At 34.4% G+C, this 19,234-nt stretch overlaps 1 protein-coding gene across 2 annotated transcripts in view; it reads left to right on the top strand.

Moving 5' to 3' along the window:
• Nucleotides 1–19,234, top strand: part of MLLT3 (MLLT3 super elongation complex subunit) — a 277,045-nt gene that overhangs the window by 2,381 nt on the left and 255,430 nt on the right. The window lies entirely within an intron of this gene.

Below are 19,234 nucleotides of genomic sequence, written 5' to 3'. Positions count from 1 at the left end.
TGCCAGCTGTCATAGACTTTTCTTTTTTTGTGGGTTATCCATCCCGACCTCCCACCGTCAGGATTTTATGTTCAGTTGAAAGTGGGGGGAGCCGGGCGCCTTAGCCCCCCAATGGCACTTGATTGCTCATTCGATTTTGAGCCACGTTCATAAGTGTTTGCCCGATGTGATCTGCAGGGGAGAGGGTCCCTGCCAGAGGTCGAAGCTAAGTTTCAGAGGAATGGCTTGTCTTGCCTTCTTCAGTCTTCCCTCTCCTTGGTTTTTAGCAGCCTTGGTGTCTGGTTTGCATAATTCTGCTCAGCCTCTGAGGTCTCAAAACATTTTCCATAAAGGACAGTTTTGGAAAAAAGGAACGGAGTGTTATTTTACAAGACATTTAAAGAGGGTTTGAGAAATCCCAATTTCTGGTCCCTTCAGCCTCTGGAAAGCTACTGTCCTGTTGTTTTAGTTGGATTAGTGGAGGTAACAGTACAGATACAGTAAGGTGCTTTGTTTGTGATCAGGTTTATTTATCTAAGCGGACACAATGGTTAGCAGTTATCTTCCATTTGATCCGTAATCTTTATTGGCATCTAGAACTCCTGCAGTTTCTTAGCTTAACATCATAATAAATCCATTCTGCTTAGAGCTGCGGTGGAAATTATTGAACATTCAAGGGCTTGAATAAAGAAAGGAGAAATGTTGTGTGCCTTAGAGGTGGCAGAGGTTTGTGTTGACACTTGTTTTTGTTTCCAGGGCTCCTGTAATGGGTCTTAGGATTGTATGTTTTGCCTATAATGGTTTGTTTTATAGCTGCTCTTGAAAACTGGAACAGTTGAATTTGATGGGCTTTGCTGGTTGGTTAATAAATGAATCCGGCTTCTCACAGAGGGGTAGGGATAAGCATGGCCCATTGGAAATAACATTTAGATTTTGTTAGCACTTTGTATCAGAAGATAGCCAGAGATAGTATACTTAATTTTTCTTCTGAACTGTGATGAAGAGGAGTATTGTCAAGTTTCTGTCCCTCTGTGAGGTTGGGTCTGATGCTTCTTGGGATCTTGTTTTTCGTTTTCCATCTGTCCATAGAGCCACAGCAGAGGAGTTTAAACAAAAGAAACCACCTTCTAAGATCCTTGGTTGGCACACGCTGTTAGGACTACTTGGCTGTCTGTTCACTTCCAGGTGAAACACCCTTAACAACAACAAAGCAATATTTATTGTATTAGGAAAACTAAGCCAGTTGGCCGAAGATGTAGCTCTTAAGATAACTTTGTTTAGGCTCCTTAACAATCCACAAATTGGTATTATGAAATTAGAGATGATCAACCTCTCCGCATTTCACCACTGTTTCTCTGCTTCAGTGGGTGTGTGTGGTGACGTCTCCTTTTATTTCCCATACTTAATGATTTTCTGTCCGCCTGAGAGGGCTGCCTGCATAGCCCACACCTGGGAGTTTTGTTGCTAGGTGTGGTGAGTGGTTTGATAACACCAAGGTCTTCTCAGACCTCTCTAGTGAGAGATGTCTGCTTGTTGGTAGGGTTCTTCAATTTTTATTCTCAATTGTGGAGTTTCTTGATGTAGTCTATAAGCCATTGTTTCAAAATGTTTATTTTTGGATTTTTATTTGTATGTGTGCTTCCCATGATGTGACAAGTCCTGGGAAAAATGCCAGCTTACATAGCCCAGGAGAGACCTTGTCATACTGTAATTACACATGATTCAGATTGCAAGAGAAGGTTTCTCTGTTCATTGGGAATAGTTAGTTGTAAATTCAAGTAACACCAAACATGCCACTTAATCCTGGGGACTTATTTTTTGGCTTATGAGGCCTTTTGAAATGATAAGAATAAATCCAGAATAAGAATGCCAGGCAGTTCTAAGTCTGCTTCTGTACCTTTTAAAGTGTTATATTTTTGATATTATAGATCTATAAATAAGGGGCTTGAAAATGGGAGAAACTGCAAATGGCTTTGTGAGAAATCTGAATTACAAGAAATGCATGCTGTAAACTGTAAATGGCTATTAATAATACCAGTTTAAGTCACTTTCAAAATGTGTGGTAGTTGATAAACAGAAGTGGACTTAGATCTGAGAATGAACTGCTCAAGCCATTAAGATGGATGAGTTCTTAGTTTCATAAATCTTAGGTTTGGAAAAGCAAATTGATTTTCATGTTGATTTCCTTTATTCTATAGTAATATTATGAGAACTTATAGGGGAAAAAAATTACAGTAAATTCAACTTGCTGCCCATTGAGAATTACGTATGCCATTGCAAAACTGAACTAATTGGACTTGAATTGATAAGGTTTTACTCTGTCCTAAAGATAGTTTCATTTAAAACTACTAGCACAAAATCCTAGAAAGGAGATTTTGATGAAATAGTGCAGCCTGGAATATCCATTAGCCATTACAGAATAGGCATGTCAAACTATAATGCATTTTAAAACTATCTGCCTGCAAAAAAAGACTATATCTTATTTATTACTATCACAGATTTATAATAGTCTGATATGACTGAAATGAATAGTCACATTCAAAACATTTCATTTGAAATATTAATGTTTTCATTTTCAGTATAATGTGAATTTGAGTGAACTTTCTTTTCAATTACTGCCATCCTTACTATTGCAATCTGTTCCATTGACGTTTACGATATGAAATCTGTTGCTTATTATTTTATGTAAGCTAATTTGGCCACTGGTATGATTTGATAGCTTATTATTTGCAGCCTTAGTCCTTTGAGTGGGCAGATAAAGCGCAGTAAATCTGTACTTGTAACTTTCCTTTAAGTGTTTGAGCCCAGTTTTACTGTGTAGTTCTGATTTGTGTTAGTCTTCCGAAATAGTTTGAATAACTTTTTATCAGGGTATCTAAAATTTAAGGGCTTACTAGTTGAAAATATTGTGTGCACCTGGTGCATTTTGTCTCCTGAGATACTTAAAAGGTTTATAGAAGAAAAAAAAAAAAGGTGAGTGACTATACTGATACAGTCAGTGAGTGTTACGAGATTTGTGTAGAATTCTGTACGGAATTAAGATGACCAGTGAGAACAGTTTTACAGCTTGACATTTTGAAGCAACACAAAGTATAATTTACCAAAGCGCACTTAAAAAGCTGAATTGCTAGAGGAAATCTCATGTGCTGTTAATAAGAATGTAAATTGGGCACGGACATTTTGGAGGACATTTGGCAAAATCTATTAAGATTTTAAATGTTTATGCACATCGACCCAGCAATTTTACTTCTAGGAATTTTCCAACAGATATGGCTTCACAACTCCACAGAGTTACAGCATTTTTTTGGACTGTATTTTGATAGCAAACATTTGGAAGCAATCCATAGAAGGGACCTCAGTGGGGTACAGTTAGATCTTGGTGATCTATTTAAAAAAGAGGGTAAATCTATTTGTAGATGCAGGAAGAGCTTCAAGAGATGTTAGATGAAATAAGGTAATCAACGTAATCCCATTTTTAAAATGTGCTTATACAGATAAAAGGTATATGTATGTATGTGGATAAAATAAATTCTGGATGAATGAACATCAAACTCTTACTAATAGTTTTCTAAAGTGGATGCTATGGTACTGGTGGTGATGAGAGGTTTTGTTTTTGTTTTTGTTTTTTGGTAATGTTTGATTTTTTTAAAGATAACTGTTAATTCTTTACATTTAAAGCCTTCAAATGAGCACTCATTTCTTTTTAAGACAAAACAATGAAAGTAAAGGCCCAGTGTATGCTACTGCCTTTTGGATATGGATTACCACTAAAAGTGCTCTTGAACTTTCTTGGGTAGATGTTGTTGACCAGTGGTGAGGAGGAATTAGATTTAGGAATTTTAATGTAAATTGTATGTATTAATATTGCCTGTATTTGAAATTAACCAGAAATAGTTTAAACAAATTACTTACTAATGTAAGAACAACAATCATCAGCCCATTAGGTGAGTGTATAGATACTATTTTAATGAAGAATTATCTTCTAAAACAAAAAGAAAAAAAAAAGAAGTGAGAAGAGTAGCATCATTTTATTTGTGTTTGTATGCAGTCTCTTTAATGTTTTGCTTAATAGAAGACAACCGGATCTGCTTATGTCTTCTGTATTTGGTCTGTTGTGTTACCAGTCATAATGTAGCCTTTGGAAAATTCTGCTGTACACTTAATGAGAGAACAAGGGTGAAATGGCAAGTAACGTCTTAGAGTCGTTATAAAAATAGTTTTAATTTTGCCAGTTCCTGGGAAAGGTTATGGGCATCCTGGGATCCGCAGACGTAAACTCGGTGAACCTCTGATATAAAATAATCACAGTACTACCTGACACAGATAAACAGCTCTGTTAAGATGTGGAAGGTGATTTTCTTTGTAACCACTATTATTGTTGCTAATAAAAATACTTATTTAGTGGAAAGAGAAAGGGTAAATTTTCCAAGGTATTTGCATGGTTAAATTCCAGTGTAACAATTATCTAACACATTTTTTTTTTTTTCTGAAAAGGAAAATCCAAATTTGGTTTTACTGGCTATATTTTATAGTTAACATTGCTGTCTGTTTTACGAAGCAGAAGCCTTTTACATCTATTATTTTGGGTAACCCTCTGTAGAAGTACCTTTGGGAGGTAGACAGAGCTGGGAGATCAGTCAGTTTTATCATTTTTCTTTAAATATTTCTTTTGTTCCTTCTCTTGGCTCTTTGAAGTTTCCTTCTAATGGTCTTCCATGGACCAACCTGAGCCCTTTAGGTCTTTTCCTGATCATCTAACACAGTAATACCCAGTACTTAACACAGCTTTTACAGTTCTAAGATGTGGAACATTTTTGGTGTCTTTTTTTTTTTTAATCTCTTAGTGACTTAAGTCTTCAAAAGAGAACTTGGAAAAGTTTAGATACTCGGGAACGGGGGAAATGTTAAACACAAATATAGCAGTTATGTAGTTAAGCAAGGACTCAATATATTACTGGACAATATATTTGGACTCAACTTACTGGACTTTAATCTTTATTGGCCAGATTTCAGGATATTTTTGATCTCTAAAACAATGTTTCACACTGTCCCAATAGAAATAATACCGAATTTTGTAGTTTTTTTTCCCTCTGCTTTTGTGTTTTCACTCCTCAACGAAGCTACTAATATGTAGGAGAGATTCTGTTCTCTCAGTGATACAAATTTATATTCTTTTAAAACATTTTGTGTGTCTGGCCAGAATCTCTTTACTTCATTCTCTTCCTCATAACAGATATTTTAATCCATTAATCTTGTTTTCTCTTATATTTTGTGGTTCTCATTATTTTGCATTGCTATATTCACTTTTGGGAATATGATTTATCTGAAAAGAGTTTTTAGGTAAATAAATTCCCATAGATGATATGACAGGTAATTGACAAGTTTTTGTTACATTATCATAGAAACTGAGACATTACAGTGCACAATTTTACAGTTTAGCTTTTATGAAGGATGCATATATTATTTTTTATATACAAATTAAAATTATATTTTCTAATTTATACATATATGTTCACTGTAGAAAAATCAAACCATAGAAATATCAAGAAAGGAGCTACCTGAAAATTCTTCATAGATAACCATAATTAATATTTTGGTAGGCATCTTTTTATAATTATGTTTATATGTGTATATAGACAAAAATTAACTTATAATTTATTCAGCAAGTGGTTTTTGGAGCTCTTATCATGTGCATAGAGTATTTCTAGAAGTTGGGGATAAATGAGCATTGAGAAGTGAGAAGTTGGGGACAGATGAGCATTCCTGCCCTCATGGTATGTGGTGGGATATCATTTTAAAGCTGAATTCGATGGTATCACATTAAATATAGATTTATTTATTTGAAAATTTATATTCTCATTTCTAATTTGTTATAAATAATGCTTTGATGAAGATCCTTGACATTCATTTTTATGGTTTTTCCAATAATTTCCTTATGTATATAGATTTTACATTTTGACATGCATTACCAAACTTCCCTTCAAAAAGATTGTACCAGTTTATACTTCCTTTAGGAGTTGGGAGACTGCCCGTTTCCCCACATGGCTGCCAGTACTGGGGATTAAAAGGTTTTTTTTAAATCTTTGCCAATCTGCTGCATGAACTGATACCTCACTTTTATTTGCATTTATTTGATTAGTAATGCCACATATCTTTGTGTATATATATTTACCATTTGCTGTTGGTGATAATGCTTGTTTTGAACCCTTTTTGTATTCTCAAAAAAGGGAAGTATAGGAAAATACAAAGGAAAGAATAATATAATAAACATTCACATCCCTTTACTGAGACTGAACATATATTTACATTTTATCATATTTTTCTAACTTTATTATATATTTGAGTATAGTTGATTAACAGTGTTGTGATAGTTTCCGGTATATAGCAAAGTGATTCAGTTTTACATATATGTATATCTCTTCTTCACTGAATTCTTTTCCCACTTAGGTCTTTATATAATAGTGAGTAGAGTTCTCTGTGCTATATAGTAGGTCCTTTTTGGCTCATTTTTCTTATTTGATTCCTTGTTTGATTTGAGGGAATTAAGTATTATAGATATGGCTCAAGTTTTTAAATGATTCCCAATCTTTTCTTCCAAGTCTTCAATCTCTTCCCCATCTATTTATGTACATTTGCACATTTATACTGCTACAGATGATAGTATATTGTGTCTAAAAATCTTCATGAAGTGTATCATAATGGGTGAATCATTTTTTCAATTGAGATATAATTCATATACCATAAAATTCACCTTTTTAAAGTGGAAAGTTTAGTGTTTTTAGTATATTCATAAGATTGTGCAAAAACTATTTAATTCAATGAGTAAATCATTTTGTGTCTTGCTGCCCCCACCTCTGTTGGCCTCAGTACATCTTGAACCTTTCCCCATTTTATCTTGAGAGACGCAATTCATTCCCTTAAAATTTTTCTGCTTAGTATTTTGTTTAGGAGTATGTTCTCTATTAACTTTTCTGTTCTGTTAAGCGATATATGGGTCTTTTTCTGTTCTGGGCAGTGAATATCTTTGTACTTGTTACCTTGTGCACATGAGCAAGATTTTGGATAGAGGTCTAGGATACCAGCTGTGGGTGTTTCCATTTGCAATAGACGTTGTCAGATTGCGCCACAAAGTAGTTGTGACAGTTTATATTCTGTCAGGGAATGAGTATCATTTTCTCTGCATCTTTGCCAACACTGAATAATTAAAAATTTCTCATTTTTGTTATTAGTTGCAGTAGTGTCTTTCTGTTTTCAGCTGCATTTCTCTGTTTCTGATGCGGGTAAGCATTTTCTATCTGCTTACTGACCATTTACATTCCCTCTTTTGGAAACAGAGGGAGATTGCCTATATTGATTTCTTTTTATATCCTCTGTCTTAAAAAAAAAAAAAAGATTTGCCTTATCTGTGGGGTGTTAATTCTTTGTTATTTGTGTGGAAAACATCTTGTCCCATTTTTGTGTCTGCTTCTTGGTAGCCTAATGTATGGTATCTTTTTGCATACATAAGTTTTTAATTTTGTCAAATTGATTTGTTTTATTTTGTTTTCCTGTCTGGTTTTGGGGTTTTGTGGAAGAATATAATTTGTGGGCATGATAATGTGCTTAACCAACAGGCTTTGTACATGCAGGATGCAGGGAAAGGACTGGGGGAGATGTAAATAACAGAAAGAGGAGGTCCCTGCCTTCAATGAGCTTGTGTCTTTTAGAGTTGGCAAGCACTCTTGAGAGTCTTCATTTTTGTTTACCCTCTCATTTTACTTTTAATCAGAAGCCTAGAAATGTGAAGTGATCTTGCATGTAGACACAATGAGTCACAAGTGTGCTGGTGCAAAGATAACTAGTAATAAATGGTGGTGAATGTTTACTTTGAAAACACTGAGTAATTATTCACTTATATTAGCAGACAAATGTTCAGCCATAACTGCTTTTGTGGACATGATCTAGGGCTTAATTAAGTGGTGGTAACCATGGTAGAAGCCGTTTAAAATGAAGAGGTTCTCCATAGCCACTTTTGGGTAAAATCAAATTCATTTTATGGATTAATTTAAGGTTTTCCTTTGAAATTAAATCATTAGGAAAAATTGCTTCTGAATGGTAGGTATTCCCTGATATTTTCCACCCCCACCATCTCCATGGTAAGATTCCAGCTCCTTGAAGGATATAGAACATTGTTTTAAGAAATAAAACCTAATCCTTTTAACTTAAGTGTGTTAAGTTTGTAGTGATCAAGGCCCAAAGAGTCTAGCATCTGGGTGTGATTTAGTTGGTATGTCAGTAGTTAACAGTTACCTTTTTTGGATAAAGTCAATGCATCATCTTTTAGGAAAGAAAATTATGGCTTATACTGAGCTCAATTCTGAGGTCCATTTATTTGAAATAATGTTCATAAGTGATTATAAAGATGATTAGTTGAATGTAATTAGTTATGACCCATGTTAGAAGATTGATATTTTCAGAGCAAGTAAATTTTAATATATTTAATTTTGCCAAATATGAATGTTTTTCTTTGTTCCTTTCCAGCAGAAATCATTAGTTATTTTCCCATCAATACTAGGCCAAATGCTATGTGTAAGCATTGATTTTTAAGAGCAAAATATACAAGAACAATTTCCTAAAATATTAATACAATAGTAGTGGCCTAGACAGTGGAGAGATTTACTTTCTTTTACTGTTTCTGGATATAAATTTAATCTGCATGATGCCTTTAATGTTTGCAGATAGGTTTTGTAGTCTTCTTCCCTTCCTCCCAGGGTAGTATTGGGGAAGATTAAGATCAGATGATTCCATGTGTCTATTTATTTTGAGAAGCATTTATAACATTTGGAATGTTTAATAACAAAGTTCATTTACATAGAACCATGAATACAAAAACAAACGAACGTTCACTGTAGACTTCGTGTCATCCATACCTTCTACCCGAAGTACTCCGTTGATATGAGCTGCTGAATAATGAAAGCTTCCTTTGTGTTGAAGAAATATTCTTCTATTTTTCGAAATGTTTTTCTTCATTTGGGTTCTTTCCTTGTTCCTATAATATAAGCAGCTGTTTTGTACTGACTTTTATGGAAAAACAGAGTTCAGGCCACTGGGATTTGGTTGGTCTTATTAATAGTGGGATATGTGTGTGTGTGGTGCTCAGTTGTGCCTGACTTTTCAAGACCCCATGGACTGTACCCTGCCAGGCTTCTCTGTCTATGGAATTTTCCAGGCAAGAACACTGGAGTGGGTTGTCATTTCCTACTGCAGGGGATCTTCCCAGCCTAGGGATTGAAACTGTATCTCCTGTGTCTCCTGCACTGGCAGCCGGATTATTTGCCACTGAGCCACCTGGGAAGCCCTTTGGTGGGATAAGTTATGTAAAATGTTGACATAGCTCCAGATTGTCTAATCAGAGATGCTTGTTTTATGACTTTTCCTACTTATGCCCAGAAGTAGTACAGGGAAGTGGGGAGCTACCTTCTTCACCACAGGGAACACAAAGCATGCATTACATGTTTCCGCTAGTCCAGTGCTCATTTCTCCTTGTTGTATCTGTTGTTTCTTTTGTGCTGCCTTAGAGTTACACATCCAAGGAGCTGGGACCAATATTATCACTATGGTTAGTACTCCTGCCTTTAATCAATGTAGTCTAGACACGGGCAACAGTATAATATCAAAGCGGTTATCGCAAGTCAGAAAGAGTTAGAATCCTGATTAAGCGTCCCCTCCTCTAAGTGGTAAATTATTACTCAGTCTTCTGAAACTTATTTCCTCTGTACCTCTAATAACTGACTTCATGTAAACAGAACCACCACTTGAATTTAGCAAAAAACATTGTGTTGGCCCAGAATCACATTTTCTAGAATTGTTTTAGCTTAGTAGTTATAGGCAAAAGTGAATTTTTTTCCTTTTCTCTCTTTTCTTTCTTACCTACTTCAAGTGCTTATTTAAAAACTGGACACAAATTTGAGCAACTTGGCCAGGTCCGTCTTTTTTTTTTTTTTTTAATTACTTAATCCGTGAAATAGAACTAGCCTTTTAGCTTAAAAATAGGAGTCAGATGTATTCCAGTAACTGGTAGGAGCAGTATTTAGCAATGCAGCAGAAAAGACTCTGGCCGGGGGAAGTAAAAGGGATGTGTTTGGACTGAGAAAACTCTGTGGGCTTTTCCAGCTCTAAAATATTATTTTTCCTTGGTTTTTAAAAAAGGATACATTCTGAGTATGTCATTGATTTACCTTGTTCTTTTTATAATGATGAGATACCTACCACTTATTACATTTCTGCTGTATATTGGTTATCATGCTAGACAACAGACATGTGTTGATGTGTTTAATTCCTCAGTTTTCATAAGTGTAGCAGTTTGGAGAATGAATAAAAAGAAAAAAAAGACCAAATGTTGACATGAACTTCAGTATATTGGAATATTACACCACTTAAATGGTGTGTGAACAGTGGAATAGATAAAAGACTTGTTGAATATCAGGGAAGTAGACGATAATGTGGATAATTCAGCAAGTAGGTGGTTAAGTTTTGGTTATGAAGTTACTTTCTGACTATGTTGGTGCCATTTATACCTACTATCAACTACTTCTTGTAGGTTGGAGCAGTTCAGGAACTCATGAGACTGTTTATTTGAAACTTCTCCCTCTAATATGGCTCTTGACCAGGTCATTAGATCTTTGGGTTTTTTCATGAAAGCTGACTGATAATTTTTTAAAAAAATTTTGTTCTATAACATCAGCCAGACCTTGAAATTTTGTCACTTGTTTTGCTTTTCAAAAGTATCATGTTTCAGGTAACTATTTATATATCTATTATCAATCCAGTAATAAGTGGAGGCTTGGACTTACATTATCAGGTGAACAGGTTAGTAGAAAGTATGTCAGATCTTTGATCACTCAACATATTTGCAGGACTTTCTGTTTAAGAATGCAGATGCTTAATTGAAGTGGTCTTGAAAAGCAAGTACCCTTTCAGTCTTCACTTGCAACATGCTACGTAACTTTTAGGTTAAAGAAAAATAATTCTAGTTATCACTCTAGCTTGTTACTGGGAATTGTTGAGGGATCGACTAGAGCCAAGAATTTAATTATACAAAATACACAAACACAGATATTTTAAAGAGAGTAGCAGATGAATGAGAATTTTCTTACTTGTAAAGGCTACAAAAATTTCCAGTAGCATGTAGTTAATGCCACTTGGTTTAGTATCTTTCTGTGGAGTCTATTTTTTGGATTTATCATGATCATTGATTTTAGTATGATTTAGTTTATTTTTCTTTATGGACTAAAAATTTCTGGCGAATGGCTGGAATTGTTCATCTTTATCCACATTTGGAGAATTGTATGACAGATAAAAATACATCAGTGAAAAGATGGGAAGAAAATACTTCACACAGGGTTAATGAAAGTTATCTCTGAGAGGTGGGATATCAGGAAATTCTTGTCACCAGTAAAAGTTGTTGGACTTTTCAAGCTTTCTTGAATAATACATACTACTTATGTGAAAGTTAAACTAGATACTTAAATGTACATAAGGATATGTTTACAATAAGCTTTTTAGTTTTTTTTAAAAAGTAATCTCACTTTGAAGCATTAACAGAAATGTCTTCCCCAAGGAACATTTTCATATTTTGTTATTTGAAATTTAAACACCTTGTCATTCTGAGTGTTTTCTTTTAATATTACTATGAATATATGTATAAATGTTTCATTAGTTGATTGTAACCTTTAAACAGACACATGTAAGTCATATTCTTACCTTTCTTAACAATTAATTGTGTTAAGGTGTAAAACTAATCAGATTAGCTAGATATATAAGTACTTGATATATTTATAAATTTTTCTTTGTAACAGAAAGACAACTGTGTTTATTATTTCAGTAGAACATACACTTTTGAAGTACTTAGGAATGTTTTGAGAAGTTTGACCTTTTTTAACCTATAGAATTTTGATAAATATAACTTTGTTGATTAATATGTTTATCTTGATGTATAGTGGTAGAAAAATTTCCAGAGCCTACATCTGACTTAAAAATTGTCTGCAAATGAAAGAACTGTCATTATGCTTAGATATATGGTGGTGTGTTAGGAATAAATGGGATCTATAGTTGGAAATTCTTATTTGTGAGTCCCTCGGAGGAGGGCATGGCAATCCACTCTAGTATCCATGCCTGGAGAATCCCATGGACAGAGAGCCTGGCAAGCTACAGTTCATAGGGTCACACAGAGTTGGACACGACGAAGTAACTTAGCATGCATGCATGTATATAATTTGGAAGTTAAACATTAAATTATGAGAAATAAAAGGTACAAAAACAACTGCCAAAACAAAGGCAAGAGTAATGTTTGGGGCAGGGAAGTAAGTAGTCCTTTTTGGATGGAGAATTGATGCATAATTGCATAAACACAAACAGCATTTAGCATTAAAAGGTGTTTCAATACTGTTCAATATATAGGCTTACAAAATAACTAGAAGTTAAAAGAAAATAAACTATAATTTCATGTTTTATAGATAATGCAGATAGATTGATATGAATATTCCTAAATAAAGGAATTTCTGCAGAATGAGGGATTTGATTTTAGTTGTCTTAAAAGATCTCTTAGCAGTCTTGGTTTATCTGATTAAGTCCACAATATTATGATTAATGGGAAAACATCTCTGCCTTTTTAACATTAAAAAAATCACTATTACAAGTATATTATACTCAAATGCATAGCAAAACTGTATGTCAAATAAAAACAAAACTGTTTTCCCTTTAGTGTCAGATGGACTTATAAAAATCATAAATTATATTCAGTAGGTAGCCAGATTGATTCTACTGTAGAATGTAAAATATAAAAATGGATGTTGGTGATTTGAGCATTTCTTTATTAGCTCCTTGAATAAGATTGCCATTTTAAGTTCTATTGGGTAGCATTTGGAATAACATTATATTTCACAGAGCTTTAATTTAGTTCTGCTGATAAATTTTTATTTAACTATTCCTGGTCTTTTTGAGAGAATCATAAATGGGATTCAGAGTGGCCTGGATTCCTTTCTTCAAGATTAAGGTGTGTATGAAAATGAGGAAAATCCAGTCTTTGGCACCTTGATTACAACGTACCATGTTTGCTTCCTATTGTTCTAATTAAATTAATTTATATAGATGTCTTAATTGCAGATATAGAAAATAAAGTGCCTGTTTTGAAACTGTTTTGAAAACTTTAAAAGAACACTTAGGGGACCAGACTGAAGACTTGAAAGTTTCAACAGTACGAAAGCTTGGTTTGAATATTGCAGATTTTAAGAAGAGCTTCCCAATTTGGCATAAATTAAATAAATATACTCATAGAATTTTATTATAGGACAGACAAAGCTGTGATCGACCAAGAAAATGTGTGACTGGCTCTTATCTGGAGCATATAGAGTGGGAGCAGGTTTTGCAGTGAAAGGGAGACTAAAGGACAAGGTGTTCTCTACTTGTAAAGACCTCAGAGTTTTCTTTATGTTATTGTAGAAAGACATTATTTTTGCTTTGGCGTGCTTAAAACTAAAGGGCAAATGATCCAAAAGAATAATCTTGAAACTCAATAGCAAGAAAACTACTTGACATTGTGGGCCGGAGGCCAGCAAACGTGTTGCTTTCATTGAATGCGTGGGAAATGGGGCAGGCCTGGAATTTAAAGAGACAGGGTGCAGTACCCTAGAAAAGAAAAGCCCTCCTGTATGATTTGCTTATTTGGAGGAAAAAAAATAGACTTAAAGTTTCCTCTAAAGGATCTTTATTGGATCAACTCTTTAAGGCATTGAAAGACACTGAGTGAATCTTTCCTAATGCCACCTCCACCTCCCTAGTCATCTTCTCTTGTCTGAAATTGGTGCAGAGTAAAACTGTTTGTAACAGAGGAGAAGCTGCTTTACAAATAAAAGTACTTTGTAGCCTGTTCAAATGGAGTATAATGTAATGCTCTGAAATTGAGCACTTATTACTTTGTTTACCTAGTTGTTTAAAAGGAGGGGCGTGGGATAAGGAAGGGGGATGCCATAGGAACCTCTGCTTTAGAAATCGCTGGTTTTTTCCTGCGTCTGAGTTTTTCTCCGCCATCCACTCATGAATCCCCCTTCTCCCCCTCCCCCACCTTCCACAATCCCTCAATAAAATAGTATTTAAAAGACTTGAATAACTCTGTGTACCCGCTTCTTGCTGGAGGCAATAATGTCGTACTATTTTCAATGGGTGGTCTTGAATCTCCATGGGAGATTTTTACAGGCAGTGGGCTCCAAGACCCACTAAGTGTATTATATTGAACATAACTAGTTAAATTCCCAAGCCATAGAGAATATACGGAGGTAGTTTTACACTATTGAAGTCCCATCGTTAATTACTGGCAAACCAATTTATTTGAATTTTATCGGAAGAATTTATGGCTTAAATCCCTAAAAATGACACGTATTAACTCAGTGTTTGAGTTCTACTTTTTAAAACAAGTGAGACATTTGTATATATGTCAATTCAGTAATATTCATTTGTGTGTATATTTTAGTTCATAGGTGTCTTTTTGTTTTAATTCTCCTCCTTTAGGAAACCAACACCTAGTGGTCATTTCCAAATGTTTATTAATTGAAACCTTATTTCTCCTTATGGAGATAGTGTAAAATGATAGGCTCTGTTATAATCAGAAAGGGTATCAGGTATTTTTATAAGCATTACCTCTTAGCTGTGGCAAGTAGCATAAATGCTTTCTACCCTGAAATTTATAACCAAAATTGCTTTGGGCCAAACCTTTGTGAAAACACACAGGATTGCAATGATACATTAAATGCTGATTAAAATTGCTTTTTAGAAAAAAATTCTTTTTACTTAAACGTGAGTAAAACAATACATGTACTTATGCTCTGTAAATATGGAAATGGGGAATGTTGCACTCATGCCTATTCCTACATAATTTAGTGTAAAATTACTTTGGAATATCTAGTGTAAGTTTGTCATTAGTGATAACATAACTTTATTGGGTTATTGATTTGATTACTTTGTTTTCCTTATTCACATTCTCCACAAAATTAATTTATGGAGACTATTGAATTTCTATTTAAAATAAATGTAAGTCCTGATTAGTTCGAAGTCTGACCTATCTATTTTCCATAGGCTGAGGAGAGAATTTAGGAGTAGGCATCTCAGATATATTGATAAATAAATGAATCATGATATATGATGAGAGAGTGTTTTTGTTTGTTTTAAACGATGTCAGTAGTTTTAGGTGGAAAATTGTAATTTTTAAAGAATTTGTTTCTTTTACAAAAATTAGTATACACTTGCTTTAGGTCATATGAAAATGGTATGAATTCTGTAGTTTTCTTCATTGATAGACTCAAAGCTCTGTGGCTCAACAGCTTACAGCAATGACTAAATGTTTGCCTTTTCTTTTTTAGCTCAGTACTAGTCCTTGAATAGCTAAAAAGTTTTCCAGTAGTTTTTACAAGTGGGTTTCAAGAAGTGATAGTCATCTGAAGTTTATCTTGTGTAGCCAGTATTTAAAAGTTATTAAGGTTGTCTACACACAAAAAAGAAACAGGTCTTCTGGCTATATATGTGAATAAAAGTTAAATGTTGGTGAAAATTAGCTTGTCAAGTAGAATTACTGACTGAGGAATAATTTTGTTTTCATTATCCAGTCCCCTGGCTGAAAATGAAATAGAAACGATCTGGTTACTAAAGACCAGCGCTGTATTGGATCACTTCCTTGAGCTTTTGCTATGATCGTTAAAGGCAAAGTTAGACAGCTGCTGTAGATTTTGCCTGTGGTCTCACAAAAGAAATTGTTTAACCCTGTTGGTTTCAGACACTATCATTTCTACTTTGCAGATAGGTTTTCTTTCTTCAATATGAGTGATATACTTGTGTTAGATATGAATCTCTGATTATGATTTGAACTTCTAATTTATGGGAAGGCAGTACAGCAGAAAATGAGTAATTTTAGCACTCTGCTACAATAGTTTCATGTCTTGAATATGACCAAGCTTAACATTTTTGCTTATATTCAGACAGATTTTAAAACTTCAGCTTTTACCTTTCAAAGTTAGACTTTGCATTTGTATCTGAAGACCTTTAGGGATTTCTAAAAATTGTGAAAGTTGAGTGTGACTTATAATATATTCAAACTAGATAGTTAAATATCCTTTTTGGGGCCTGAAATTCAGAGGAAATACTAAGTCCTCGACTTTAATATCTCGTTTTGGATAAGTGTAAAATTAGAACAATGCCATCTACTCCTGAAATTGATGTCATAATGTTGAAAATCCCAGTGATGTTGGGTTCCTTTTATATAATGTGTTTGCATTATTGCTAGAGGTTTAAAGGGCAAGGAAATACTTTATTGTTCAGGCTAAAGAGGGCAAGATTTGGAAACCTACCGCTATGTGATTAAATCAGTGTGTTTGCCCTGAGGCTTGAGCCATTCAATCTGAATTCATAGTTTAAAATTTTGGATTTCTCTTCTGTTTGAAAAATAATACTTCTTGAAAATGTTAAGACTGCTCTTGCTTGCTCACATGAAAACTATTGAGGCAAGTGATCAAGGTTAAGAATTTCTTGCAATTAAGACTGCAGGTACATTTCAATGTTTTAAAGAGAAAGTTCACAGCCATTCTACATAAAATTTTACTGGGCTTTTCATTAATCTAAAATAACTGGTCTATAAGTACTTTATCAGTGAAAACTGCTCAGCATGTAAAACGAGGAGGAGAAGAGCACAAAGGCTTCCTGCAAATTAAGGGCACAATGAGCACTAACGGACTTTCCAGCCATCTCCAGCTGTGAGATTATTATAGTTTTTGCAAACCCTTTTCTCTCAAAACTAAATCAAGAATGGTAGAGACCTGATAAAAAAGAAGTGTAGAAAAGCCTAACTAATCCTTAGATGAGTTACTTCAAACGTGCCAAAATAGAATAAAATCAGTTAATAGCATGGATTAAAGGTTACTTTTAATGCATTTTTATCATTCATGTTGAGAATTTTGTTGTATGTTAATGCATTTGGCCTAGGTTTAAAAAAAAAAATCCAGAAGGGAAAAAACATAATTAAATGTGAGAGATTACATAATCATATCGTTATGAGGAAATTTAGTACCAATGTTAGGTGCCAGATTTGACCTATGAGATAAAAGCTACGTACTTGAGATCAGAGCTGTAAACAGGTGGCTCTAATTTTGAGTGGTAAGTTTTCCAGTTATAATGAGGAAGCCTCATCTGTGTACTACTAAGAGTTAATTTATTATGTAGATTTAAAAAACAACATGGCTTTCTATCTTTGGAAAAATATCTACAAGTGGTTCCCTGGATAAGGTCATGGAAGGGTGCTGAAATCCAATCTGTATTAATATTTTAAAAGTGTTTGGTTTTTTTCAGGTAGAGAAGAGAAGAGAAATAAGAGGCAGGTTTGGGGTATGAAGGTAGTTTTTACTATTTATGCAGTGTCTGAAATGATCTCTTTTCATATTACAAGGATACTATCGTTTATACTTCTGATTCAGAATCACGTTTGCCAGCTACTTAATCTGTGAAATACTTTTTTCACCTAACTGGTATATGATAGAGCTGCCAAAAGTATTGGGTTAAAGGAAAACTGATTTGGCATGCTGCTGTTGGTAGGAAGAATTTTTTAAAAAAGTGATGTCTTTTTGGGTGCATATTGTATAGGTATAGATAGAAGCATGTATGTATGTGTGTTTCTATCAACCTTGATAAAGTTTTATTACATGAACCTGGGTAGTGGGAGATTTTATAATCATATCATATTTGTCACTCCTCTAAGATGTCCAATTAGAAGTTTCTCTAATGGAACTTAGCATTTATTTCCTTGTAATAGACATGTATATTGTTTTGCTGTGGTTTAATAGGAAATAGGCTGATTGGCACTCTGAGCACATGTGTGTGCTATGTATATTAGGTATTTGTGCCATCCCGTTTAACTACAAGTAGTGATTTTTCATAAGTCATGTGGTAATAAAGTCCTATTAATAGGCAAAATGTACAATCACCCATAAATTTTCTCTACATAATATTCTGACCAGATTTAACCTTATACAAAGAACTCCTAGCTTGAATGCATTTTGCAACGTTGCACAAATACTGTGATATACAGTTATTTATGTGCTTAAGAAGCTGAACTTTCGTTCAAGCCCAGTCTGTTCCCATGGGATATGTTATTCTAGTGAATCAGAAAATTTCTTTGAAAGCAAAGTAATTCTTAATTTTTGGTGGCTTGAAAATTGGGATATGCCCCTATGCATGAGGGGGAAAAAGTCTAGTTGGCTCCAATTCAGAGTACTTGGCTATCTTATGTTCCTTTGCGGGGAAGAAACTACACCACAATGCTGCTGAATTATTTTACTTCTGTAGTTATGTCTTTGTGTGTTTATAGGAGTGGGAACATTTTATCTTCTGTGTTTCTGTTGAGGTTGTTTCTCTGCAGTGCCCCAAGAAAAGTCCTGGAGACTAGCTTTGAAGCCCTGTGGACAAGCTGGATATCAAAGAACCAGAGGAATTCGGCAGTAATTGTTTTATGGCTGGCCAGAAATCAGACCTATTTGTATAGGTAGCACACAAAATAGCTGTGATTTGACAATTTGGTGCTATTTATACCTGCCATAAAAAGAGAAAAGAAAAAGTTAAAGGGGTATTTTGGAAACAGGAACTAAGCTGTAAATGCAAATTGCTTCACCATTTTCTCAAAGGAACAAAAAAGGAAGGGGTTTAGGAAGTTTTTACTGAAGCTACGTTATTGAGGAACTGTCTGCTTTTAGGACGTTTAATATTGTACTCACACTGAAACTATACTTCTTTCTGTTGGCAGTTTTTTTTTTTTCCCCACCCTATTCCCATCTGATTAAAGTTATTTTTGTGGAGCAAAAGAAACTCTCTGGAGGAGGGACAGTGAACATCTCAGAGCTTTCCATTCTCTCTTAACAGACCTTTAATATTTCATTTTACTGTTGTTATTTAGCTCGGGTTAAGTGCCATTTGCTGCTGCTACAGCGAATTTTTTCTTTCCAAATAAAAATCATATTTTCAACAAGCAGTCATAGGTTGTTTACTGTAGTAGTGGGTGAAGACTTGCCAGGTAAATTTTCCTGGCTTTTAGGAAACATGCAGGAGAACTTTCGAATGGCTGTTCTTAATCTGTCAGCTCATAGAGGTCTTTTTGAATACACTGGGACTCTCACCTCGAGTATATGCCAAGCTCAAGGTGGGCAGTGTATCATGATGTGACTGTAAGTCAGTGAACAGCCCAAAG

The sequence above is a fragment of the Ovis aries genome, chromosome 2 (genome assembly GCF_016772045.2).
Source record: "Ovis aries strain OAR_USU_Benz2616 breed Rambouillet chromosome 2, ARS-UI_Ramb_v3.0, whole genome shotgun sequence".
NCBI lineage: Eukaryota > Metazoa > Chordata > Mammalia > Artiodactyla > Bovidae > Ovis > Ovis aries.
Note: the sequence above shows the minus strand (reverse complement) of the source record. Positions and strands in the feature narration are given on the sequence as shown.